Source organism: Amia ocellicauda, unplaced genomic scaffold (assembly GCF_036373705.1).
Source record: "Amia ocellicauda isolate fAmiCal2 unplaced genomic scaffold, fAmiCal2.hap1 HAP1_SCAFFOLD_30, whole genome shotgun sequence".
Classification (NCBI taxonomy): Eukaryota; Metazoa; Chordata; class Actinopteri; order Amiiformes; family Amiidae; genus Amia; species Amia ocellicauda.
This window is the reverse complement of record NW_027102865.1, coordinates 158,187-179,692: the sequence shown is the minus strand read 5'-3', so window position 1 is coordinate 179,692 and position 21,506 is coordinate 158,187. Positions and strand designations below refer to the sequence as shown.

The 21,506-nt window shown below is 46.3% G+C and overlaps 27 non-coding genes and 35 pseudogenes across 27 annotated transcripts; all 62 read right to left on the bottom strand.

The window, feature by feature from the left end:
• Positions 1-186: 186 nt before the first annotated feature.
• Positions 187-305, bottom strand: LOC136729363 (5S ribosomal RNA). The gene has a single exon (XR_010808967.1). It is a non-coding gene; the product is annotated as a 5S ribosomal RNA (ribosomal RNA).
• Positions 306-532: 227 nt separating this feature from the next.
• On the bottom strand, positions 533-651 carry LOC136729026 (uncharacterized; annotated as a pseudogene).
• A 210-nt stretch (positions 652-861) lies between these two features.
• Positions 862-980, bottom strand: LOC136729401 (5S ribosomal RNA). The gene has a single exon (XR_010809001.1). It is a non-coding gene; the product is annotated as a 5S ribosomal RNA (ribosomal RNA).
• Positions 981-1,195: 215 nt separating this feature from the next.
• On the bottom strand, positions 1,196-1,314 carry LOC136729753 (uncharacterized; annotated as a pseudogene).
• A 221-nt stretch (positions 1,315-1,535) lies between these two features.
• Positions 1,536-1,654, bottom strand: LOC136728831 (5S ribosomal RNA). The gene has a single exon (XR_010808820.1). It is a non-coding gene; the product is annotated as a 5S ribosomal RNA (ribosomal RNA).
• A 221-nt stretch (positions 1,655-1,875) lies between these two features.
• Positions 1,876-1,994, bottom strand: LOC136729573 (5S ribosomal RNA). Its single transcript, XR_010809040.1, has one exon. It is a non-coding gene; the product is annotated as a 5S ribosomal RNA (ribosomal RNA).
• A 210-nt stretch (positions 1,995-2,204) lies between these two features.
• LOC136728968 (uncharacterized) lies at positions 2,205-2,323 on the bottom strand (annotated as a pseudogene).
• Positions 2,324-2,533: 210 nt separating this feature from the next.
• LOC136729751 (uncharacterized) lies at positions 2,534-2,652 on the bottom strand (annotated as a pseudogene).
• Positions 2,653-2,876: 224 nt separating this feature from the next.
• Positions 2,877-2,995, bottom strand: LOC136729142 (uncharacterized; annotated as a pseudogene).
• A 216-nt stretch (positions 2,996-3,211) lies between these two features.
• Positions 3,212-3,330, bottom strand: LOC136729505 (5S ribosomal RNA). The gene has a single exon (XR_010809034.1). It is a non-coding gene; the product is annotated as a 5S ribosomal RNA (ribosomal RNA).
• A 215-nt stretch (positions 3,331-3,545) lies between these two features.
• On the bottom strand, positions 3,546-3,664 carry LOC136729593 (uncharacterized; annotated as a pseudogene).
• Positions 3,665-3,882: 218 nt separating this feature from the next.
• LOC136728991 (5S ribosomal RNA) lies at positions 3,883-4,001 on the bottom strand. Its single transcript, XR_010808835.1, has one exon. It is a non-coding gene; the product is annotated as a 5S ribosomal RNA (ribosomal RNA).
• A 209-nt stretch (positions 4,002-4,210) lies between these two features.
• On the bottom strand, positions 4,211-4,329 carry LOC136728945 (uncharacterized; annotated as a pseudogene).
• A 210-nt stretch (positions 4,330-4,539) lies between these two features.
• Positions 4,540-4,658, bottom strand: LOC136729327 (5S ribosomal RNA). Its single transcript, XR_010808934.1, has one exon. It is a non-coding gene; the product is annotated as a 5S ribosomal RNA (ribosomal RNA).
• Positions 4,659-4,885: 227 nt separating this feature from the next.
• Positions 4,886-5,004, bottom strand: LOC136729362 (5S ribosomal RNA). The gene has a single exon (XR_010808966.1). It is a non-coding gene; the product is annotated as a 5S ribosomal RNA (ribosomal RNA).
• Positions 5,005-5,225: 221 nt separating this feature from the next.
• LOC136729309 (5S ribosomal RNA) lies at positions 5,226-5,344 on the bottom strand. The gene has a single exon (XR_010808918.1). It is a non-coding gene; the product is annotated as a 5S ribosomal RNA (ribosomal RNA).
• Positions 5,345-5,560: 216 nt separating this feature from the next.
• LOC136729385 (5S ribosomal RNA) lies at positions 5,561-5,679 on the bottom strand. Its single transcript, XR_010808986.1, has one exon. It is a non-coding gene; the product is annotated as a 5S ribosomal RNA (ribosomal RNA).
• Positions 5,680-5,889: 210 nt separating this feature from the next.
• On the bottom strand, positions 5,890-6,008 carry LOC136729024 (uncharacterized; annotated as a pseudogene).
• A 210-nt stretch (positions 6,009-6,218) lies between these two features.
• LOC136729595 (uncharacterized) lies at positions 6,219-6,337 on the bottom strand (annotated as a pseudogene).
• Positions 6,338-6,561: 224 nt separating this feature from the next.
• Positions 6,562-6,680, bottom strand: LOC136728887 (uncharacterized; annotated as a pseudogene).
• Positions 6,681-6,890: 210 nt separating this feature from the next.
• Positions 6,891-7,009, bottom strand: LOC136729494 (5S ribosomal RNA). Its single transcript, XR_010809033.1, has one exon. It is a non-coding gene; the product is annotated as a 5S ribosomal RNA (ribosomal RNA).
• Positions 7,010-7,235: 226 nt separating this feature from the next.
• On the bottom strand, positions 7,236-7,354 carry LOC136729662 (uncharacterized; annotated as a pseudogene).
• A 210-nt stretch (positions 7,355-7,564) lies between these two features.
• On the bottom strand, positions 7,565-7,683 carry LOC136728897 (uncharacterized; annotated as a pseudogene).
• A 216-nt stretch (positions 7,684-7,899) lies between these two features.
• On the bottom strand, positions 7,900-8,018 carry LOC136729482 (5S ribosomal RNA). The gene has a single exon (XR_010809032.1). It is a non-coding gene; the product is annotated as a 5S ribosomal RNA (ribosomal RNA).
• Positions 8,019-8,244: 226 nt separating this feature from the next.
• On the bottom strand, positions 8,245-8,363 carry LOC136729432 (5S ribosomal RNA). Its single transcript, XR_010809027.1, has one exon. It is a non-coding gene; the product is annotated as a 5S ribosomal RNA (ribosomal RNA).
• A 210-nt stretch (positions 8,364-8,573) lies between these two features.
• On the bottom strand, positions 8,574-8,692 carry LOC136728909 (uncharacterized; annotated as a pseudogene).
• A 210-nt stretch (positions 8,693-8,902) lies between these two features.
• LOC136729316 (5S ribosomal RNA) lies at positions 8,903-9,021 on the bottom strand. The gene has a single exon (XR_010808924.1). It is a non-coding gene; the product is annotated as a 5S ribosomal RNA (ribosomal RNA).
• A 225-nt stretch (positions 9,022-9,246) lies between these two features.
• On the bottom strand, positions 9,247-9,365 carry LOC136729661 (uncharacterized; annotated as a pseudogene).
• Positions 9,366-9,575: 210 nt separating this feature from the next.
• Positions 9,576-9,694, bottom strand: LOC136729742 (uncharacterized; annotated as a pseudogene).
• A 211-nt stretch (positions 9,695-9,905) lies between these two features.
• On the bottom strand, positions 9,906-10,024 carry LOC136729561 (5S ribosomal RNA). Its single transcript, XR_010809039.1, has one exon. It is a non-coding gene; the product is annotated as a 5S ribosomal RNA (ribosomal RNA).
• Positions 10,025-10,233: 209 nt separating this feature from the next.
• Positions 10,234-10,352, bottom strand: LOC136728886 (uncharacterized; annotated as a pseudogene).
• A 210-nt stretch (positions 10,353-10,562) lies between these two features.
• Positions 10,563-10,681, bottom strand: LOC136729550 (5S ribosomal RNA). The gene has a single exon (XR_010809038.1). It is a non-coding gene; the product is annotated as a 5S ribosomal RNA (ribosomal RNA).
• Positions 10,682-10,890: 209 nt separating this feature from the next.
• Positions 10,891-11,009, bottom strand: LOC136728883 (uncharacterized; annotated as a pseudogene).
• A 210-nt stretch (positions 11,010-11,219) lies between these two features.
• LOC136729314 (5S ribosomal RNA) lies at positions 11,220-11,338 on the bottom strand. The gene has a single exon (XR_010808923.1). It is a non-coding gene; the product is annotated as a 5S ribosomal RNA (ribosomal RNA).
• A 225-nt stretch (positions 11,339-11,563) lies between these two features.
• Positions 11,564-11,682, bottom strand: LOC136729660 (uncharacterized; annotated as a pseudogene).
• Positions 11,683-11,892: 210 nt separating this feature from the next.
• LOC136729741 (uncharacterized) lies at positions 11,893-12,011 on the bottom strand (annotated as a pseudogene).
• A 216-nt stretch (positions 12,012-12,227) lies between these two features.
• Positions 12,228-12,346, bottom strand: LOC136729468 (5S ribosomal RNA). Its single transcript, XR_010809030.1, has one exon. It is a non-coding gene; the product is annotated as a 5S ribosomal RNA (ribosomal RNA).
• A 225-nt stretch (positions 12,347-12,571) lies between these two features.
• On the bottom strand, positions 12,572-12,690 carry LOC136729659 (uncharacterized; annotated as a pseudogene).
• Positions 12,691-12,900: 210 nt separating this feature from the next.
• On the bottom strand, positions 12,901-13,019 carry LOC136729740 (uncharacterized; annotated as a pseudogene).
• Positions 13,020-13,242: 223 nt separating this feature from the next.
• On the bottom strand, positions 13,243-13,361 carry LOC136729539 (5S ribosomal RNA). The gene has a single exon (XR_010809037.1). It is a non-coding gene; the product is annotated as a 5S ribosomal RNA (ribosomal RNA).
• Positions 13,362-13,571: 210 nt separating this feature from the next.
• On the bottom strand, positions 13,572-13,690 carry LOC136728908 (uncharacterized; annotated as a pseudogene).
• Positions 13,691-13,900: 210 nt separating this feature from the next.
• Positions 13,901-14,019, bottom strand: LOC136729594 (uncharacterized; annotated as a pseudogene).
• Positions 14,020-14,243: 224 nt separating this feature from the next.
• LOC136728882 (uncharacterized) lies at positions 14,244-14,362 on the bottom strand (annotated as a pseudogene).
• Positions 14,363-14,572: 210 nt separating this feature from the next.
• Positions 14,573-14,691, bottom strand: LOC136729456 (5S ribosomal RNA). The gene has a single exon (XR_010809029.1). It is a non-coding gene; the product is annotated as a 5S ribosomal RNA (ribosomal RNA).
• Positions 14,692-15,245: 554 nt separating this feature from the next.
• Positions 15,246-15,363, bottom strand: LOC136729726 (uncharacterized; annotated as a pseudogene).
• A 218-nt stretch (positions 15,364-15,581) lies between these two features.
• On the bottom strand, positions 15,582-15,700 carry LOC136729754 (uncharacterized; annotated as a pseudogene).
• A 555-nt stretch (positions 15,701-16,255) lies between these two features.
• On the bottom strand, positions 16,256-16,374 carry LOC136728822 (uncharacterized; annotated as a pseudogene).
• Positions 16,375-16,593: 219 nt separating this feature from the next.
• Positions 16,594-16,712, bottom strand: LOC136729444 (5S ribosomal RNA). Its single transcript, XR_010809028.1, has one exon. It is a non-coding gene; the product is annotated as a 5S ribosomal RNA (ribosomal RNA).
• Positions 16,713-16,922: 210 nt separating this feature from the next.
• LOC136729031 (uncharacterized) lies at positions 16,923-17,041 on the bottom strand (annotated as a pseudogene).
• Positions 17,042-17,255: 214 nt separating this feature from the next.
• On the bottom strand, positions 17,256-17,374 carry LOC136729351 (5S ribosomal RNA). The gene has a single exon (XR_010808956.1). It is a non-coding gene; the product is annotated as a 5S ribosomal RNA (ribosomal RNA).
• Positions 17,375-17,598: 224 nt separating this feature from the next.
• On the bottom strand, positions 17,599-17,717 carry LOC136729018 (uncharacterized; annotated as a pseudogene).
• A 210-nt stretch (positions 17,718-17,927) lies between these two features.
• LOC136728981 (uncharacterized) lies at positions 17,928-18,047 on the bottom strand (annotated as a pseudogene).
• Positions 18,048-18,256: 209 nt separating this feature from the next.
• LOC136728979 (5S ribosomal RNA) lies at positions 18,257-18,375 on the bottom strand. Its single transcript, XR_010808834.1, has one exon. It is a non-coding gene; the product is annotated as a 5S ribosomal RNA (ribosomal RNA).
• A 224-nt stretch (positions 18,376-18,599) lies between these two features.
• Positions 18,600-18,718, bottom strand: LOC136729350 (5S ribosomal RNA). The gene has a single exon (XR_010808955.1). It is a non-coding gene; the product is annotated as a 5S ribosomal RNA (ribosomal RNA).
• Positions 18,719-18,941: 223 nt separating this feature from the next.
• Positions 18,942-19,060, bottom strand: LOC136729136 (uncharacterized; annotated as a pseudogene).
• A 210-nt stretch (positions 19,061-19,270) lies between these two features.
• Positions 19,271-19,389, bottom strand: LOC136729557 (uncharacterized; annotated as a pseudogene).
• Positions 19,390-19,598: 209 nt separating this feature from the next.
• Positions 19,599-19,717, bottom strand: LOC136729329 (5S ribosomal RNA). Its single transcript, XR_010808936.1, has one exon. It is a non-coding gene; the product is annotated as a 5S ribosomal RNA (ribosomal RNA).
• Positions 19,718-19,940: 223 nt separating this feature from the next.
• LOC136729225 (uncharacterized) lies at positions 19,941-20,059 on the bottom strand (annotated as a pseudogene).
• A 210-nt stretch (positions 20,060-20,269) lies between these two features.
• LOC136729533 (uncharacterized) lies at positions 20,270-20,388 on the bottom strand (annotated as a pseudogene).
• Positions 20,389-20,597: 209 nt separating this feature from the next.
• Positions 20,598-20,716, bottom strand: LOC136729312 (5S ribosomal RNA). Its single transcript, XR_010808921.1, has one exon. It is a non-coding gene; the product is annotated as a 5S ribosomal RNA (ribosomal RNA).
• A 224-nt stretch (positions 20,717-20,940) lies between these two features.
• LOC136729131 (uncharacterized) lies at positions 20,941-21,059 on the bottom strand (annotated as a pseudogene).
• A 218-nt stretch (positions 21,060-21,277) lies between these two features.
• LOC136729339 (5S ribosomal RNA) lies at positions 21,278-21,396 on the bottom strand. The gene has a single exon (XR_010808945.1). It is a non-coding gene; the product is annotated as a 5S ribosomal RNA (ribosomal RNA).
• Between the last annotated feature and the right edge of the window lie 110 nt (positions 21,397-21,506).

Below are 21,506 nucleotides of genomic sequence, written 5' to 3'. Positions count from 1 at the left end.
GGTATTGACGGAACTTCCAGCAAAAAAATAAAAGAAAAAAAGAAAAAAGAAAAATGGATGGAAAAATATCAGTGCAGCAAATGGTGTTGACAGTAGCTGGGTACGTGTACAATACTTCAATTATATCTCCTCCAGACAGATAGAGAGTATTAAGAGTTACGATGAAGTTACCCAGGAGACGTAAAAAGCTTGCAGCACCTGGTATTTCTAGGAGGTCTCCCATCCAAGTACTGACCAGGCCCTGCACCGTTTAGCTTCCGAGATCTGACGAGATCGGGCGCGTTCAGGACGGTGTGGCCGCAAGCCGAAAGCCCTGGCTGCATGATGTCTCTTAAAGGCTGGCGGGTATTGACGGAACTGCCAGCAAAAAAAAAAAAAAAAAAAAAAAAAAAAAAGAAAAATGGATGGAAAAATATCAGTGCAGCAAAGGATGTTGACAGTAGCTGGGTACGTGTACAATACTTCAATTATATCTCCTCCAGACAAATAGAGAGTATTAAGAGCTACGATAAAGTTACCCAGGAGACGTAAAAGCTTGCAGCACCAGGTATTTCCAGGAGGTCTCACATTCATGTACCGACCAGGTCCTGCCCCGTTTAGCTTCCGAGATCTGACGAGATCGGGCGAGTTAAGGATGGTGTGGCCGCAAGCCGAGACGCCTGGCTGCATGATGTCTCTTAAAGGCTGGCGGGTATTGACGGAACTGCCAGGAAAAAAAAAAAAGAAAAATAGAGGGAAATATACCAGTGCAGCAAAGGGTGTTGAAAGTAGCCTAGTACGTGTACAATTCTTCAATTATATCTCCTGGAGACAGAAAGAGAGTATTAAGAGCTACGATGAAGTTACCCAGGAGACGTAAAAGGCTTGCAGCACCTGGTATTTCTAGGAGGTCTCGCATCCAAGTACTGACCAGGCCCTGCCCCGTTTAGCTTCCGAGATCTGACGAGATCGGGCGCATTCAGGACGGTGTGGCCGCAAGCCGAGAGGCCTGGCTGCATTATGTCTCTTAAAGGTTGGCGGGTATTGACGGAACTTCCAGCAGAAAAAAAAAAAAAAAAGAAAAATGGATGGAAAAATATCAGTGCAGCAAAGGATGTTGACAGTAGCTGGGTACGTGTACAATACTTCAATTATATCTCCTCCAGACAGATAGAGAGTATTAAGAGCTACGATAAAGTTACCCAGGAGACGTAAAAGCTTGCAGCACCAGGTATTTCCAGGAGGTCTCACATTCATGTACTGACCAGGTCCTGCCCCGTTTAGCTTCCGAGATCTGACGAGATCGGGCACGTTCAGGATGGTGTGGCCGCAAGCCGAGATGCCTGGCTGCATGATGTCTCTTAAAGGTTGGCGGGTATTGACAGAACTTCAAGCAAAAAAAAAAAAAAATTAAAAAAAAAAAATGGATGAAAAAATATCAGTGCAGCAAAGGGTGTTGACAGTAGCTGGGTACGTGTACAATACTTAAATTATATCTCCTCTGGACAGATAGAGAGTATTAAGAGCTACGATGAAGTTACCCAGGAGACGTAAAAGGCTTGCAGCACCTGGTATTTCTAGGAGGTCTCCCATCCAAGTACTGACCAGGCCCTGCCCCGTTTAGCTTCCGAGATCTGACGAGATCGGGCGCATTCAGGACGGTGTGGCCACAAGCCGAGAGGCCTGGCTGCATTATGTCTCTTAAAGGTTGGCGGGTATTGACAGAACTTCAAGCAAAAAAAAAAAAAAAAAAAAAAAAAAAAATGGATGGAAAAATATCAGTGCAGCAAAGGGTGTTGACAGTAGCTGGGTACGTGTACAATACTAAAATTATATCTCCTCCGGACAGATAGAGAGTATTAAGAGCTACGATGAAGTTACCCAGGAGACGTAAAAAGCTTGCAGCACCTGGTATTTCTAGGAGGTCTCCCATCCAAGTACTGACCAGGCCCTGCCCCGTTTAGCTTCCGAGATCTGACGAGATCGGGCGCGTTCAGGATGGTGTGGCCGCAAGCCAAGATGCCTGGCTGCATGATGTCTCTTAAAGGCTGGCGGGTATTGACGGAACTGCCAGCAAAAAAAAAAAAGAAAAATAGAGGGAAAAATACCAGTGCAGCAAAGGGTGTTGAAAGTAGCCGGGTACGTGTACAATTCTTCAATTATATCTTCTCCAGACAGAAAGAGAGTATTAAGAGCTACGATGAAGTTCCCCAGGAGACGTAAAAAGCTGGCAGCACCTGGTATTTCCAGGAGGTCTCACATTTAAGTACTGACCAGGTCCTGCCCCGTTTAGCTTCCGAGATCTGACAAGATCGGGCGCGTTCAGGACGGTGTGGCCGCAAACCGAGATGTCTGGCTGCATGATGTCTCTTAAAGGCTGGCGGGTATTGACGGAACTGCCAGCAAAAAAAAAAAAGAAAAATAGAGGGAAATATACCAGTGCAGCAAAGGGTGTTGAAAGTAGCCGGGTACGTGTACAATTCTTCAATTATATCTCCTGGAGACAGAAAGAGAGTATTAAGAGCTACGATGAAGTTACCCAGGAGACGTAAAAAGTTTGCAGCACCTGGTATTTCTAGGAGGTCTCCCATCCAAGTACTGACCAGGCCCTGCACCGTTTAGCTTCCGAGATCTGACGAGATCGGGCGCATTCAGGACGGTGTGTCCACAAGCCGAAAGCCCTGGCTGCATGATGTCTCTTAAAGGTTGGCGGGTATTGACGGAACTTCCAGCAAAAAAATAAAAGAAAAAAAGAAAAAAGAAAAATGGATGGAAAAATATCAGTGCAGCAAAGGGTGTTGACAGTAGCCGGGTACGTGTACAATACTTCAATTATATCTCCTCCAGACAGAGAGAGAGTATTAAGAGCTACGATAAAGTTACCCAGGAGACGTAAAAGCTTGCAGCACTAGGTATTTCCAGGAGGTCTCACTATCATGTACTGACCAGGTCCTGCCCCGTTTAGCATCCGAGATCTGACGAGATCGGGCGCGTTCAGGATGGTGTGGCCGCAAGCCGAGATGCCTGGCTGCATGATGTCTCTTAAAGGCTGGCGGGTATTGACAGAACTGCCAGCAAAAAAAAAAAAAAAAAAGAAAAATAGAGGGAAATATACCAGTGCAGCAAAGGGTGTTGAAAGTAGCCGGGTACGTGTACAATTCTTCAATTATATCTCCTGGAGACAGAAAGAGAGTATTAAGAGCTACGATGAAGTTACCCAGGAGACGTAAAAAGCTTGCAGCACCTGGTATTTCTAGGAGGTCTCCCATCCAAGTACTGACCAGGCCCTGCCCCGTTTAGCTTCCGAGATCTGACGAGATCGGGCGCATTCAGGACGGTGTGGCCGCAAGCCAAGAGGCCTGGCTACATGATGTCTCTTAAAGGTTGGCGGGTATTGACGGAACTTCCAGCAAAAAAAAAAAAAAAAAAGAAAAATGGATGGAAAAATATCAGTGCAGCAAATGGTGTTGACAGTAGCTGGGTACGTGTACAATACTTCAATTATATCTCCTCCAGACAGATAGAGAGTATTAAGAGCTACGATAAAGTTACCCAGGAGACGTAAAAGCTTGCAGCACCAGGTATTTCCAGGAGGTCTCACATTCAAGTACTGAACAGGTCCTGCCCCGTTTAGCTTCCGAGATCTGACGAGATCGGGCGCGTTCAGGACGGTGTGGCCGCAAGCCGAGATGTCTGGCTGCATGACGTCTCTTAAAGGCTGGCGGGTATTGACGGAATTTCCAGCAAAAAAAAAAAAAAAAAAATAGAAAAATGGAGGAAAAATATCAGTGCAGGAAAGGGTGTTGAAAGTAGCCGGGTACGTGTACAATTCTTCAATTATATCTCCTGGAGACAGAAAGAGAGTATTAAGAGCTACGATGAAGTTACCCAGGAGACGTAAAAAGCTTGCAGCACCTGGTATTTCTAGGAGGTCTCCCATCCAAGTACTGACCAGGCCCTGCCCCGTTTAGCTTCCGAGATCTGACGAGATCGGGCGCATTCAGGACGGTGTGGCCACAAGCCGAAAGGCCTGGCTGCATGATGTCTCTTAAAGGTTGGCGGGTATTGACGGAACTTCCAGCAAAAAAAAAAAAAAAAAATGGATGGAAAAATATCAGTGCAGCAAAGGGTGTTGACAGTAGCTGGGTACGTGTACAATACTTCAATTAAATCTCCTCCAGACAGATAGAGAGTATTAAGAGCTACGATAAAGTTACCCAGGAGACGTAAAAGCTTGCAGCACGAGGTATTTCCAGGAGGTCTCACATTCATGTACTGACCAGGTCCTGCCCCGTTTAGCTTCCGAGATCTGACGAGATCGGGCGCGTTCAGGATGGTGTGGCCGCAAGCCGAGGTGCCTGGCTGCATGATGTCTCTTAAAGGCTGGCGGGTATTGACGGAACTGCCAGCAAAAAAAAAAAAGAAAAATAGAGGGAAAAATACCAGTGCAGCAAAGGGTGTTGAAAGTAGCCGGGTACGTGTACAATTCTTCAATTATATCTTCTCCAGACAGAAAGAGAGTATTAAGAGCTACGATGAAGTTCCCCAGGAGACGTAAAAAGCTGGCAGCACCTGGTATTTCTAGGAGGTCTCCCATCCAAGTACTGACCAGGCCCTGCCCCGTTTAGCTTCCGAGATCTGACGAGATCGGGCGCGTTCAGGACGGTGTGGCCGCAAGCCGAGAGGCCTGGCTACATGATGTCTCTTAATGGCTGGCGGGTATTGACGGAACTTCCAGCAAAAAAAAAAAAAAAAAAAAAAAGAAAAAGAAAAATGGAGGGAAAAATATCAGTGCAGTAATGGGTTTTGAAAGTAGCCGGGTACGTGTACAATACTTCAATTATATCTCCTCCAGACAGATAGAGAGTATTAAGAGCTACGATAAAGTTACCCAGGAGACGTAAAAAGCTTGCAGCACCTGGTATTTCTAGGAGGTCTCCCATCCAAGTACTGACCAGGCCCTGCACCGTTTAGCTTCCGAGATCTGACGAGATCGGGCGCGTTCAGGACGGTGTGGCCGCAAGCCGAAAGCCCTGGCTGCATGATGTCTCTTAAAGGCTGGCGGGTATTGACAGAACTTCAAGCAAAAAAAAAAAAAAATTAAAAAAAAAAAATGGATGAAAAAATATCAGTGCAGCAAAGGGTGTTGACAGTAGCTGGGTACGTGTACAATACTTAAATTATATCTCCTCTGGACAGATAGAGAGTATTAAGAGCTACGATGAAGTTACCCAGGAGACGTAAAAGGCTTGCAGCACCTGGTATTTCTAGGAGGTCTCCCATCCAAGTACTGACCAGGCCCTGCCCCGTTTAGCTTCCGAGATCTGACGAGATCGGGCGCATTCAGGACGGTGTGGCCGCAAGCCGAGAGGCCTGGCTGCATTATGTCTCTTAAAGGTTGGCGGGTATTGACGGAATTTCCAGCAAAAAAATAAAATAAAAAGAAAAATGGAGGGAAAAATATCAGTGCAGCAAGGGGTGTTGACAGTAGCTGGGTACGTGTACAATACTTAAATTATATCTCCTCCGGACAGATAGAGAGTATTAAGAGCTACGATGAAGTTACCCAGGAGACGTAAAAAGCTTGCAGCACCTGGTAATTCTAGGAGGTCTCCCATCCAAGTACTGACCAGGCCCTGCCCCGTTTAGCTTCCGAGATCTGACGAGATCGGGCGCGTTCAGGATGGTGTGGCCGCAAGCCAAGATGCCTGGCTGCATGATGTCTCTTAAAGGCTGGCGGGTATTGCCGGAACTGCCAGCAAAAAAAAAAAAGAAAAATAGAGGGAAAAATACCAGTGCAGCAAAGGGTGTTGAAAGTAGCCGGGTACGTGTACAATTCTTCAATTATATCTTCTCCAGACAGAAAGAGAGTATTAAGAGCTACGATGAAGTTCCCCAGGAGACGTAAAAAGCTGGCAGCACCTGGTATTTCCAGGAGGTCACACATTTAAGTACTGACCAGGTCCTGCCCCGTTTAGCTTCCGAGAACTGACAAGATCGGGCGCGTTCAGGACGGTGTGGCCGCAAGCCGAGATGTCTGGCTGCATGATGTCTCTTAAAGGCTGGCGGGTATTGACGGAACTGCCAGCAAAAAAAAAAAAGAAAAATAGAGGGAAATATACCAGTGCAGCAAAGGGTGTTGAAAGTAGCCGGGTACGTGTACAATTCTTCAATTATATCTCCTGGAGACAGAAAGAGAGTATTAAGAGCTACGAAGAAGTTACCCAGGAGACGTAAAAAGCTTGCAGCACCTGGTATTTCTAGGAGGTCTCCCATCCAAGTACTGACCAGGCCCTGCACCGTTTAGCTTCCGAGATCTGACGAGATCGGGCGCATTCAGGACGGTGTGTCCACAAGCCGAAAGCCCTGGCTGCATGATGTCTCTTAAAGGTTGGCGGGTATTGACGGAACTTCCAGCAAAAAAATAAAAGAAAAAAAGAAAAAAGAAAAATGGATGGAAAAATATCAGTGCAGCAAAGGGTGTTGACAGTAGCCGGGTACGTGTACAATACTTCAATTATATCTCCTCCAGACAGAGAGAGAGTATTAAGAGCTACAATAAAGTTACCCAGGAGACGTAAAAGCTTGCAGCACTAGGTATTTCCAGGAGGTCTCACATTCATGTACTGACCAGGTCCTGCCCCGTTTAGCTTCCGAGATCTGACGAGATCGGGCGCGTTCAGGATGGTGTGGCCGCAAGCCGAGATGCCTGGCTGCATGATGTCTCTTAAAGGCTGGCGGGTATTGACAGAACTGCCAGCAAAAAAAAAAAAGAAAAATAGAGGGAAATATACCAGTGCAGCAAAGGGTGTTGAAAGTAGCCGGGTACGTGTACAATTCTTCAATTATATCTCCTGGAGACAGAAAGAGAGTATTAAGAGCTACGATGAAGTTACCCAGGAGACGTAAAAAGCTTGCAGCACCTGGTATTTCTAGGAGGTCTCCCATCCAAGTACTGACCAGGCCCTGCCCCGTTTAGCTTCCGAGATCTGACGAGATCGGGCGCATTCAGGACGGTGTGGCCGCAAGCCGAGAGGCCTGGCTACATGATGTCTCTTAATGGCTGGCGGGTATTGACGGAACTTCCAGCAAAAAAAAAAAAAAAAAAAAAAAGAAAAAGAAAAATGGAGGGAAAAATATAAGTGCAGTAATGGGTTTTGAAAGTAGCCGGGTACGTGTACAATACTTCAATTATATCTCCTCCAGACAGATAGAGAGTATTAAGAGCTACGATAAAGTTACCCAGGAGAAGTAAAAGCTTGCAGCACCAGGTATTTCCAGGAGGTCTCACATTCATGTACTGACCAGGTCCTGCCCCGTTTAGCTTCCGAGATCTGACGAGATCGGGCGCGTTCAGGATGGTGTGGCCGCAAGCCGAGATGCCTGGCTGCATGATGTCTCTTAAAGGCTGGCGGGTATTGACGGAACTGCCAGCAAAAAAAAAAAAGAAAAATAGAGGGAAATATACCAGTGCAGCACAGGGTGTTGAAAGTAGTCGGGTACATGTACAATTCTTCAATTATATCTCCTGGAGAAAGAAATAGAGTATTAAGAGCTACGATGAAGTTACCCAGGAGACGTAAAAAGCTTGCAGCACCTGGTATTTCCAGGAGGTCACACATCCAAGTACTGACCAGGCCCTGCCCCGTTTAGCTTCCGAAATCTGATATGATCGGGCGCGTTCAGGACAGTGTGACTACAAGCCAAGAGGCCTGGCTGCATGATGTCTCTTAAAGGCTGGCGGATATTGACGGAACTTCCAGCAAAAAAATAAAATAAAAAGAAAAATGGAGGGAAAAATATCAGTGCAGCAAAGGCTGTTGAAAGTAGCCTAGTACGTGTACAATTCTTCAATTATATCTCCTCCAGACAGAAAGAGAGTATTAAGAGCTACGATGAAGTTACCCAGGAGACGTAAAAAGCTTGCAGCACCTGGTATTTCTAGGAGGTCTCCCATCCAAGTACTGACCAGGCCCTGCCCCGTTTAGCTTCCGAGATCTGACGAGATCGGGCGCATTCAGGACGGTGTGGCCGCAAGCCGAGAAGCCTGGCTACATGATGTCTCTTAATGGCTGGCGGGTATTGACGGAACTTCCAGCAAAAAAAAAAAAAAAAAAAAAAAGAAAAAGAAAAATGGAGGGAAAAATATCAGTCCAGTAATGGGTTTTGAAAGTAGCCGGGTACGTGTACAATACTTCAATTATATCTCCCCCAGACAGATAGAGAGTATTAAGAGCTACGATAAAGTTACCCAGGAGACGTAAAAGCTTGCAGCACCAGGTATTTCCAGGAGGTCTCCCATCCAAGTACTGACCAGGTCCTGCCCCGTTTAGCTTCCGAGATCTGACGAGATCGGGCGCGTTCAGGATGGTGTGGCCGCAAGCCAAGATGCCTGGCTGCATGATGTCTCTTAAAGGCTGGCGGGTATTGACGGAACTGCCAGCAAAAAAAAAAAAGAAAAATAGAGGGAAATATACCAGTGCAGCACAGGGTGTTGAAAGTAGCCGGGAACGTGTACAATTCTTCAATTATATCTTCTCCAGACAGAAAGAGAGTATTAAGAGCTACGATGAAGTTCCCCAGGAGACGTAAAAAGCTGGCAGCACCTGGTATTTCCAGGAGGTCTCACATTTAAGTACTGACCAGGTCCTGCCCCGTTTAGCTTCCGAGATCTGACAAGATCGGGCGCGTTCAGGACGGTGTGGCCGCAAGCCGAGATGTCTGGCTGCATGATGTCTCTTAAAGGCTAGCGGGTATTGTCGGAATTTCCAGCAAAAAAAAAAAAGAAAAATAGAGGGAAATATACCAGTGCAGCAAAGGGTGTTGAAAGTAGCCGGGTACGTGTACAATTCTTCAATTATATCTCCTGGAGACAGAAAGAGAGTATTAAGAGCTACGATGAAGTTACCCAGGAGACGTAAAAAGTTTGCAGCACCTGGTATTTCTAGGAGGTCTCCCATCCAAGTACTGACCAGGCCCTGCCCCGTTTAGCTTCCGAGATCTGACGAGATCGGGCGCATTCAGGACGGTGTGGCCGCAAGCCGAGAAGCCTGGCTACATGATGTCTCTTAATGGCTGGCGGGTATTGACGGAACTTCCAGCAAAAAAAAAAAAAAAAAAAAAAGAAAAAGAAAAATGGAGGGAAAAATATCAGTCCAGTAATGGGTTTTGAAAGTAGCCGGGTACGTGTACAATACTTCAATTATATCTCCTCCAGACAGATAGAGAGTATTAAGAGCTACGATAAAGTTACCCAGGAGACGTAAAAGCTTGCAGCACCAGGTATTTCCAGGAGGTCTCACATTCATGTACTGACCAGGTCCTGCCCCGTTTAGCTTCCGAGATCTGACGAGATCGGGCGCGTTCAGGATGGTGTGGCCGCAAGCCGAGATGCCTGGCTGCATGATGTCTCTTAAAGGCTGGCGGGTATTGACGGAACTGCCACCAAAAAAAAAAAAGAAAAATAGAGGGAAATATACCAGTGCAGCACAGGGTGTTGAAAGTAGCCGGGTACGTGTACAATTCTTCAATTATATCTCCTGGAGAAAGAAAGAGAGTATTAAGAGCTACGATGAAGTTACCCAGGAGAAGTAAAAAGCTTGCAGCACCTGGTATTTCCAGGAGGTCACACATCCAAGTACTGACCAGGCCCTGCCCCGTTTAGCTTCCGAAATCTGATATGATCGGGCGCGTTCAGGACGGTGTGACTACAAGCCAAGAGGCCTGGCTGCATGATGTCTCTTAAAGGCTGGCGGGTATTGACAGAACTTCAAGCAAAAAAAAAAAAAAAAAAATGGATGGAAAAATATCAGTGCAGCAAAGGGTGTTGACAGTAGCTGGGTACGTGTACAATACTTAAATTATATCTCCTCCGGACAGATAGAGAGTATTAAGAGCTACGATGAAGTTACCCAGGAGACGTAAAAAGCTTGCAGCACCTGGTATTTCTAGGAGGTCTCCCATCCAAGTACTGACCAGGCCCTGCCCCGTTTAGCTTCCGAGATCTGACGAGATCGGGCGCGTTCAGGATGGTGTGGCCGCAAGCCAAGATGCCTGGCTGCATGATGTCTCTTAAAGGCTGGCGGGTATTGACGGAACTGCCAGCAAAAAAAAAAAAGAAAAATAGAGGGAAAAATACCAGTGCAGCAAAGGGTGTTGAAAGTAGCCGGGTACGTGTACAATTCTTCAATTATATCTTCTCCAGACAGAAAGAGAGTATTAAGAGCTACGATAAAGTTACCCAGGAGACGTAAAAGCTTGCAGCACTAGGTATTTCCAGGAGGTCTCACATTCATGTACTGACCAGGTCCTGCCCCGTTTAGCTTCCGAGATCTGACGAGATCGGGCGCGTTCAGGATGGTGTGGCCGCAAGCCGAGATGTCTGGCTGCATGATGTCTCTTAAAGGCTAGCGGGTATTGTCGGAATTTCCAGCAAAAAAAAAAAAGAAAAATAGAGGGAAATATACCAGTGCAGCAAAGGGTGTTGAAAGTAGCCGGGTACGTGTACAATTCTTCAATTATATCTCCTGGAGACAGAAAGAGAGTATTAAGAGCTACGATAAAGTTACCCAGGAGACGTAAAAAGCTTGCAGCACCTGGTATTTCTAGGAGGTCTCCCATCCAAGTACTGACCAGGCCCTGCCCCGTTTAGCTTCCGAGATCTGACGAGATCGGGCGCGTTCAGGATGGTGTGGCCGCAAGCCAATATGCCTGGCTGCATGATGTCTCTTAAAGGCTGGCGGGTATTGACGGAACTGCCAGCAAAAAAAAAAAAGAAAAATAGAGGGAAAAATACCAGTGCAGCAAAGGGTGTTGAAAGTAGCCGGGTACGTGTACAATTCTTCAATTATATCTTCTCCAGACAGAAAGAGAGTATTAAGAGCTACGATAAAGTTACCCAGGAGACGTAAAAGCTTGCAGCACTAGGTATTTCCAGGAGGTCTCACATTCATGTACTGACCAGGTCCTGCCCCGTTTAGCTTCCGAGATCTGACGAGATCGGGCGCGTTCAGGATGGTGTGGCCGCAAGCCGAGATGTCTGGCTGCATGATGTCTCTTAAAGGCTAGCGGGTATTGTCGGAATTTCCAGCAAAAAAAAAAAAGAAAAATAGAGGGAAATATACCAGTGCAGCAAAGGGTGTTGAAAGTAGCCGGGTACGTGTACAATTCTTCAATTATATCTCCTGGAGACAGAAAGAGAGTATTAAGAGCTACGATGAAGTTACCCAGGAGACGTAAAAAGTTTGCAGCACCTGGTATTTCTAGGAGGTCTCCCATCCAAGTACTGACCAGGCCCTGCCCCGTTTAGCTTCCGAGATCTGACGAGATCGGGCGCATTCAGGACGGTGTGGCCGCAAGCCGAGAGGCCTGGCTACATGATGTCTCTTAATGGCTGGCGGGTATTGACGGAACTTCCAGCAAAAAAAAAAAAAAAAAAAAAAGAAAAAGAAAAATGGAGGGAAAAATATCAGTGCAGTAATGGGTTTTGAAAGTAGCCGGGTACGTGTACAATACTTCAATTATATCTCCTCCAGACAGATAGAGAGTATTAAGAGCTACGATAAAGTTACCCAGGAGAAGTAAAAGCTTGCAGCACCAGGTATTTCCAGGAGGTCTCACATTCATGTACTGACCAGGTCCTGCCCCGTTTAGCTTCCGAGATCTGACGAGATCGGGCGCGTTCAGGATGGTGTGGCCGCAAGCCGAGATGCCTGGCTGCATGATGTCTCTTAAAGGCTGGCGGGTATTGACGGAACTGCCACCAAAAAAAAAAAAGAAAAATAGAGGGAAATATACCAGTGCATCACAGGGTGTTGAAAGTAGCCGGGTACGTGTACAATTCTTCAATTATATCTCCTGGAGAAAGAAAGAGAGTATTAAGAGCTACGATGAAGTTACCCAGGAGACGTAAAAAGCTTGCAGCACCTGGTATTTCCAGGAGGTCACACATCCAAGTACTGACCAGGCCCTGCCCCGTTTAGCTTCCGAAATCTGATATGATCGGGCGCGTTCAGGACGGTGTGACTACAAGCCAAGAGGCATGGCTGCATGATGTCTCTTAAAGGCTGGCGGATATTGACGGAACTTCCAGCAAAAAAATAAAATAAAAAGAAAAATGGAGGGAAAAATATCAGTGCAGCAAAGGCTGTTGAAAGTAGCCTAGTACGTGTACAATTCTTCAATTATATCTCCTCCAGACAGAAAGAGAGTATTAAGAGCTACGATGAAGTTACCCAGGAGACGTAAAAAGCTTGCAGCACCTGGTATTTCTAGGAGGTCTCCCATCCAAGTACTGACCAGGCCCTGCCCCGTTTAGCTTCCGAGATCTGACGAGATCGGGCGCATTCAGGACGGTGTGGCCGCAAGCCGAGAAGTCTGGCTACATGATGTCTCTTAATGGCTGGCGGGTATTGACGGAACTTCCAGCAAAAAAAAAAAAAAAAAAAAAAGAAAAAGAAAAATGGAGGGAAAAATATCAGTCCAGTAATGGGTTTTGAAAGTAGCCGGGTACGTGTACAATACTTCAATTATATCTCCTCCAGACAGATAGAGAGTATTAAGAGCTACGATAAAGTTACCCAGGAGACGTAAAAGCTTGCAGCACCAGGTATTTCCAGGAGGTCTCACATTCATGTACTGACCAGGTCCTGCCCCGTTTAGCTTCCGAGATCTGACGAGATCGGGCGCGTTCAGGATGGTGTGGCCGCAAGCCGAGATGCCTGGCTGCATGATGTCTCTTAAAGGCTGGCGGGTATTGACGGAACTGCCAGCAAAAAAAAAAAAGAAAAATAGAGGGAAATATACCAGTGCAGCACAGGGTGTTGAAAGTAGCCGGGTACGTGTACAATTCTTCAATTATATCTCCTGGAGAAAGAAAGAGAGTATTAAGAGCTACGATGAAGTTACCCAGGAGAAGTAAAAAGCTTGCAGCACCTGGTATTTCCAGGAGGTCACACATCCAAGTACTGACCAGGCCCTGCCCCGTTTAGCTTCCGAAATCTGATATGATCGGGCGCGTTCAGGACGGTGTGACTACAAGCCAAGAGGCCTGGCTGCATGATGTCTCTTAAAGGCTGGCGGGTATTGACAGAACTTCAAGCAAAAAAAAAAAAAAAAAAAAAAAAAAAAAAATGGATGGAAAAATATCAGTGCAGCAAAGGGTGTTGACAGTAGCTGGGTACGTGTACAATACTTAAATTATATCTCCTCCGGACAGATAGAGAGTATTAAGAGCTACGATGAAGTTACCCAGGAGACGTAAAAAGCTTGCAGCACCTGGTATTTCTAGGAGGTCTCCCATCCAAGTACTGACCAGGCCCTGCCCCGTTTAGCTTCCGAGATCTGACGAGATCGGGCGCGTTCAGGATGGTGTGGCCGCAAGCCAAGATGCCTGGCTGCATGATGTCTCTTAAAGGCTGGCGGGTATTGACGGAACTGCCAGCAAAAAAAAAAAAGAAAAATAGAGGGAAAAATACCAGTGCAGCAAAGGGTGTTGAAAGTAGCCGGGTACGTGTACAATTCTTCAATTATATCTTCTCCAGACAGAAAGAGAGTATTAAGAGCTACGATGAAGTTCCCCAGGAGACGTAAAAAGCTGGCAGCACCTGGTATTTCCAGGAGGTCTCACATTTAAGTACTGACCAGGTCCTGCCCCGTTTAGCTTCCGAGATCTGACAAGATCGGGCGCGTTCAGGACGGTGTGGCCGCAAGCCGAGATGTCTGGCTGCATGATGTCTCTTAAAGGCTGGCGGGTATTGACGGAACTGCCAGCAAAAAAAAAAAAGAAAAATAGAGGGAAATATACCAGTGCAGCAAAGGGTGTTGAAAGTAGCCGGGTACGTGTACAATTCTTCAATTATATCTCCTGGAGACAGAAAGAGAGTATTAAGAGCTACGATGAAGTTACCCAGGAGACGTAAAAAGCTTGCAGCACCTGGTATTTCTAGGAGGTCTCCCATCCAAGTACTGACCAGGCCCTGCACCGTTTAGCTTCCGAGATCTGACGAGATCGGGCGCATTCAGGACGGTGTGTCCACAAGCCGAAAGCCCTGGCTGCATGATGTCTCTTAAAGGTTGGCGGGTATTGACGGAACTTCCAGCAAAAAAATAAAAGAAAAAAAGAAAAAAGAAAAATGGATGGAAAAATATCAGTGCAGCAAAGGGTGTTGACAGTAGCCGGGTACGTGTACAATACTTCAATTATATCTCCTCCAGACAGAGAGAGAGTATTAAGAGCTACGATAAAGTTACCCAGGAGACGTAAAAGCTTGCAGCACTAGGTATTTCCAGGAGGTCTCACATTCATGTACTGACCAGGTCCTGCCCCGTTTAGCTTCCGAGATCTGACGAGATCGGGCGCGTTCAGGATGGTGTGGCCGCAAGCCGAGATGCCTGGCTGCATGATGTCTCTTAAAGGCTGGCGGGTATTGACAGAACTGCCAGCAAAAAAAAAAAAGAAAAATAGAGGGAAATATACCAGTGCAGCAAAGGGTGTTGAAAGTAGCCGGGTACGTGTACAATTCTTCAATTATATCTCCTGGAGACAGAAAGAGAGTATTAAGAGCTACGATGAAGTTACCCAGGAGACGTAAAAAGCTTGCAGCACCTGGTATTTCTAGGAGGTCTCCCATCCAAGTACTGACCAGGCCCTGCCCCGTTTAGCTTCCGAGATCTGACGAGATCGGGCGCATTCAGGACGGTGTGGCCGCAAGCCAAGAAGCCTGGCTACATGATGTCTCTTAAAGGTTGGCGGGTATTGACGGAACTTCCAGCAAAAAAAAAAAAAAAAAAAATAGAAAAATGGAGGGAAAAATATCAGTGCAGGAAAGGGTGTTGAAAGTAGCCGGGTACGTGTACAATTCTTCAATTATATCTCCTGCAGACTGAAAGAGAGTATTAAGAGCTACGATAAAGTTACCCAGGAGACGTAAAAGTTTGCAGCACCTGGTATTTCCAGGAGGTCTCACATTCAAGTACTGACCAGGTCCTGCCCCGTTTAGCTTCCGAGATCTGACGATATCATGCGCATTCAGGACGGTGTGGCCGAAAGCCAAGAGGCACGGCTGCATGATGTCTCTTTAAGGCTGGCGGGTATTGACAGAACTTACAGCAAAAAAAAAAAGAAAAAAGAAAAATGGAGGGAAAAATATCAGTGCAGCAAAGGGTTTTGAAAGTAGCCGGGTACGTGTACAATTCTTCAATAATATCTCCTACAGACTGAAAGAGAGTATTAAGAGCTATGATGAAGTTACCCAGGAGACGTAAAAAGCTTGCAGCACCTGGTATTTCCAGGAGGTCACCCATCCAAGTACTGACCAGGCCCTGCCCCGTTAGCTTCCGAAATCTGATGAGATGGGGCGCGTTCAGGACGGTGTGGCCGCAAGCCAAGAGGCCTGGCTGCATGATGTCTCTTAAAGGCTGGTGGGTATTGACGGAACTTCCAGCAAAAAAAAAAAAAAAAAAATGGAAAATGGAGGGAAAAATATCAGTACAGCAAAGGCTGTTGAAAGTAGCCGGGTACGTGTACAATACTTCAATTATATCTCCTCCAGACAGATAGAGAGTATTAAGAGCTACGATGAAGTTTCCCAGGAGACGTAAAAAGCTTGCAGCACCAGGTATTTCCAGGAGGTCTCCCATCCAAGTACTGACGAGGCCCTGCCCCGTTTAGCTTCCGAGATCTGACGAGATCGGGCATGTTCAGGACGGTGTGGCCGAAAGCCAAGAGGCCGGGCTGCATGATGTCTCTTAAAGGCTGGCGGGTATTGACGGAACTTCCAGCAAAAAATAAAAAATAAATAAATAGAAAAATGGAGGGAAAAATATCAGTGCAGAACAGGGTGTTGAAAGTAGCCGGGTACATGTACAATTCTTCAATTATATCTCCTCCAGACTGAATGAGAGTATTAAGAGCTATGCTGAAGTTACCCAGGAGATGTAAAAAGCTTTCAGCACCTGGTATTTCCAGGAGGTCACCCATCCAATTACTGACCAGACCCTGCCCAGTTTTTCTTCCGAGATCTGACGAGATTTTGCATCTTCAGGACGGTGTGGCCTCAAGCCAAGAGGCTTGGCTGCATGATGTCTCTTAAAGGCTGGAGGGTATTGATGGAACTTCCAGCAAGAAATAAAAGAAAAAAGAAAAATGGAGGGAAAAATATCAGTGCAGCAAAGCGTGTTGAAGGTAGCCGGGTACGTGTACAATTCTTCAATTATATCTCCTCCAGACAGATAGAGAGTATTAAGAGCTACGATAAAGTTACCCAGGAGACGTAAAAGCTTGCAGCACCAGGTATTTCCAGGAGGTCTCACATTCAAGTACTGAACAGGTCCTGCCCCGTTTAGCTTCCGAGATCTGACGAGATCGGGCGCGTTCAGGACGGTGTGGCCGCAAGGCGAGATGTCTGGCTGCATGACGTCTCTTAAAGGCTGGCGGGTATTGACGGAATTTCCAGCAAAAAAAAAAAAAAAAAAATAGAAAAATGGAGGGAAAAATATCAGTGCAGGAAAGGGTGTTGAAAGTAGCCGGGTACGTGTACAATTCTTCAATTATATCTCCTGGAGACAGAAAGAGATTATTAAGAGCTACGATGAAGTTACCCAGGAGACGTAAAAAGCTTGCAGCACCTGGTATTTCTAGGAGGTCTCCCATCCAAGTACTGACCAGGCCCTGCCCCGTTTAGCTTCCGAGATCTGACGAGATCGGGCGCATTCAGGACGGTGTGGCCGCAAGCTGAGATGCCTGGCTGCATGATGTCTCTTAAAGGCTGGCGGGTATTGACGGAACTGCCAGCAAAAAAAAAAAAGAAAAATAGAGGGAAAAATACCAGTGCAGCAAAGGGTGTTGAAAGTAGCCGGGTACGTGTACAATTCTTCAATTATATCTTCTCCAGACAGAAAGAGAGTATTAAGAGCTACGATGAAGTTCCCCAGGAGACGTAAAAAGCTGGCAGCACCTGGTATTTCCAGGAGGTCTAACATTTAAGTACTGACCAGGTCCTGCCCCGTTTAGCTTCCGAGATCTGACAAGATCGGGCGCGTTCAGGACGGTGTGGCCGCAAGCCGAGATGTCTGGCTGCATGATGTCTCTTAAAGGTTGGCGGGTATTGACGGAACTTCCAGCAAAAAAAAAAAAAAAAAGAAAAATGGATGGAAAAATATCAGTGCAGCAAAGGGTATTGACAGTAGCTGGGTACGTGTACAATTCTTCAATTATATCTCCTCCAGACAGAAAGAGAGAATTAAGAGCTATGATAAAGTTACCCAGGAGACGTAAAAGCTTGCAGCACCAGGTATTTCCAGGAGGTCTCCCATCCAAGTACTGACCAGGTCCTGCCCCGTTTAGCTTCCGAGATCTTACGAGATCGGGCACGTTCAGGACGGTGTGGCCGCAAGCCAAGAGGCCTGGCTGCATGATGTCTCTTAAAGGTTGGCGGGTATTGACGGAACTTCCAGCAAAAAAAAAAAAAAAAAAAAGAAAAAAGAAAAATGGATGGAAAAATATCAGTGCAGCAAAGGGTGTTGACAGTAGCTGGATACGTGTACAATACTTCAATTATATCTCCTCCAGACAGAGAGAGATTATTAAGAGCTACGATAAAGTTACCCAGGAGACGTAAAAGCTTGCAGCACTAGGTATTTCCAGGAGGTCTCACTTTCATGTACTGACCAGGTCCTGCCCCGTTTAGCTTCCGAGATCTGACGAGATCGGGCGCGTTCAGGATGGTGTGGCCGCAAGCCGAGATGCCTGGCTGCATGATGTCTCTTAAAGGCTGGCGGGTATTGACGGAACTGCCAGCAAAAAAAAAAAAGAAAAATAGAGGGAAATATACCAGTGCAGCAAAGGGTGTTGAAAGTAGCCAGGTACGTGTACAATTCTTCAATTATATCTCCTGGAGACAGAAAGAGAGTATTAAGAGCTACGATGAAGTTACCCAGGAGACGTAAAAAGCTTGCAGCACCTGGTATTTCTAGGAGGTCTCACATCCAAGTACTGACCAGGCCCTGCCCCGTTTAGCTTCCCGAGATCTGACAAGATCGGGCGCGTTCAGGATGGTGTCGCCGCAAGCCGAGATGCCTGGCTGCATGATGTCTCTTAAAGGCTGGCGGGTATTGACGGAACTGCCAGCAAAAAAAAAAAGAAAAATAGAGGGAAATATACCAGTGCAGCAAAGGGTGTTGAAAGTAGCCGGGTACGTGTACAATTCTTCAATTATATCTCCTGGAGACAGAAAGAGAGTATTAAGAGCTACGATGAAGTTACCCAGGAGACGTAAAAAGCTTGCAGCACCTGGTATTTCTAGGAGGTCTCCCATCCAAGTACTGACCAGGCCCTGCCCCGTTTAGCTTCCGAGATCTGACGAGATCGGGCGCATTCAGGACGGTGTGGCCACAAGCCGAAAGGCCTGGCTGCATGATGTCTCTTAAAGGTTGGCGGGTATTGACGGAACTTCCAGCAAAAAAAAAAAAGAAAAAAAGAAAAAAGAAAAATGGATGGAAAAATATCAGTGCAGCAAAGGGTGTTGACAGTAGCTGGATACGTGTACAATACTTCAATTATATCTCCTCCAGACAGAGAGAGAGAATTAAAAGCTACGATAAAGTTACCCAGGAGACGTAAAAGCTTGCAGCACCAGGTATTTCCAGGAGGTCTCCCATCCAAGTACTGACCAGGTCCTGCCCCGTTTAGCTTCCGAGATCTTACGAGATCGGGCACGTTCAGGACGGTGTGGCCGCAAGCCAAGAGGCCTGGCTGCATGATGTCTCTTAAAGGTTGGCGGGTATTGACGGAACTTCCAGCAAAAAAAAAAAAAAAAAAAAAAAAAAGAAAAATGGATGGAAAAATATCAGTGCAGCAAAGGGTGTTGACAGTAGCTGGATACGTGTACAATACTTTAATTATATCTCCTCCAGACAGAGAGAGAGTATTAAGAGCTACGATAAAGTTACCCAGGAGACGTAAAAGCTTGCAGCACTAGGTACTTCCAGGAGGTCTCACTTTCATGTACTGACCAGGTCCTGCCCCGTTTAGCTTCCGAGATCTGACGAGATCGGGCGCGTTCAGGATGGTGTGGCCGCAATCCGAGATGCCTGGCTGCATGATGTCTCTTAAAGGCTGGCGGGTATTGACGGAACTGCCAGCAAAAAAAAAAAAGAAAAATAGAGGGAAATATACCAGTGCAGCAAAGGGTGTTGAAAGTAGCCGGGTACGTGTACAATTCTTCAATTATATCTCCTGGAGACAGAAAGAGAGTATTAAGAGCTACGATGAAGTTACCCAGGAGACGTAAAAAGCTTGCAGCACCTGGTATTTCTAGGAGGTCTCCCATCCAAGTACTGACCAGGCACTGCCCCGTTTAGCTTCCGAGATCTGACAAGATCGGGCGCGTTCAGGATGGTGTGGCCGCAAGCCGAGATGCCTGGCTGCATGATGTCTCTTAAAGGCTGGCGGGTATTGACGGAACTGCCAGCAAAAAAAAAAAGAAAAATAGAGGGAAATATACCAGTGCAGCAAAGGGTGTTGAAAGTAGCCGGGTACGTGTACAATTCTTCAATTATATCTCCTGGAGACAGAAAGAGAGTATTAAGAGCTACGATGAAGTTACCCAGGAGACGTAAAAAGCTTGCAGCACCTGGTATTTCTAGGAGGTCTCCCATCCAAGTACTGACCAGGCCCTGCCCCGTTTAGCTTCCGAGATCTGACGAGATCGGGCGCATTAAGGACGGTGTGGCCACAAGCCGAAAGGCCTGGCTGCATGATGTCTCTTAAAGGTTGGCGGGTATTGACGGAACTTCCAGCAAAAAAAAAAAGAAAAAAAGAAAAAAGAAAAATGGATGGAAAAATATCAGTGCAGCAAAGGGTGTTGACAGTAGCTGGATACGTGTACAATACTTCAATTATATCTCCTCCAGACAGAGAGAGAGTATTAAGAGCTACGATAAAGTTTCCCAGGAGACGTAAAAGCTTGCAGCACTAGGTATTTCCAGGAGGTCTCACTATCATGTACTGACCAGGTCCTGCCCCGTTTAGCTTACGAGATCTGACGAGATCGGACGCGTTCAGGATGGTGTGGCCGCAAGCCGAGATGCCTGGCTGCATGATGTCTCTTAAAAGCTGGCGGGTATTGACGGAACTGCCAGCAAAAAAAAAAAAGAAAAATAGAGGGAAATATACCAGTGCAGCAAAGGGTGTTGAAAGTAGCCGGGTACGTGTACAATTCTTCAATTATATCTCCTGGAGACAGAAAGAGAGTATTAAGAGCTACGATGAAGTTACCCAGGAGACGTAAAAAGCTTGCAGCACCTGGTATTTCTAGGAGGTCTCCCATCCAAGTACTGACCAGGCCCTGCCCCATTTAGCTTCCGAGATCTGAGAAGATCGGGCGCGTTCAGGATGGTGTGGCCGCAAGCCGAGATGCCTGGCTGCATGATGTCTCTTAAAGGCTGGCGGGTATTGACGGAACTGCCAGCAAAAAAAAAAAGAAAAATAGAGGGAAATATACCAGTGCAGCAAAGGGTGTTGAAAGTAGGCGGGTACGTGTACAATTCTTCAATTATATCTCCTGGAGACAGAAAGAGAGTATTAAGAGCTACGATGAAGTTACCCAGGAGACGTAAAAAGCTTGCAGCACCTGGTATTTCTAGGAGGTCTCCCATCCAAGTACTGACCAGGCCCTGCCCCGTTTAGCTTCCGAGATCTGACGAGATCGGGCGCATTCAGGACGGTGTGGCCACAAACCGAAAGGCCTGGCTGCATGATGTCTCTTAAAGGTTGGCGGGTATTGACGGAACTTCCAGCAAAAAAAAAAAAGAAAAAATGAAAAAAGAAAAATGGATGGAAAAATATCAGTGCAGCAAAGGGTGTTGACAGTAGCTGGATACGTGTACAATACTTCAATTATATCTCCTCCAGACAGAGAGAGAGTATTAAGAGCTACGATAAAGTTACCCAGGAGACGTAAAAGCTTGCAGCACTAGGTATTTCCAGGAGGTATCACTGTCATGTACTGACCAGGTCCTGCCCCGTTTAGCTTCCGAGATCTGACGAGATCGGGCGCGTTCAGGATGGTGTGGCCGCAAGCCGAGATGCCTGGCTGCATGATGTCTCTTAAAGGCTGGCGGGTATTGACGGAATTTCCAGCAAAAAAAAAAAAAAAAAATAGAAAAATGGAGGTAAAAATATCAGTGCAGGAAAGGGTGTTGAAAGTAGCCGGGTACGTGTACAATTCTTCAATTATATCTCCTGGAGACAGAAAGAGAGTATTAAGAGCTACGATGAAGTAACCCAGGAGACGTAAAAAGCTTGCAGCACCCGGTATTTCTAGAAGGTCTCCCATCCAAGTACTGACCAGGCCCTGCCCCGTTTAGCTTCCGAGATCTGACGAGATCGGGCGCGTTCAGGACGGTGTGGCCACAAGCCGAAAGGCCTGGCTGCATGATGTCTCTTAAAGGTTGGCGGGTATTGACGGAACTTCCAGCAAAAAAAAAAAAAAAAAAAAGAAAAAAAAAAAATGGATGGAAAAATATCA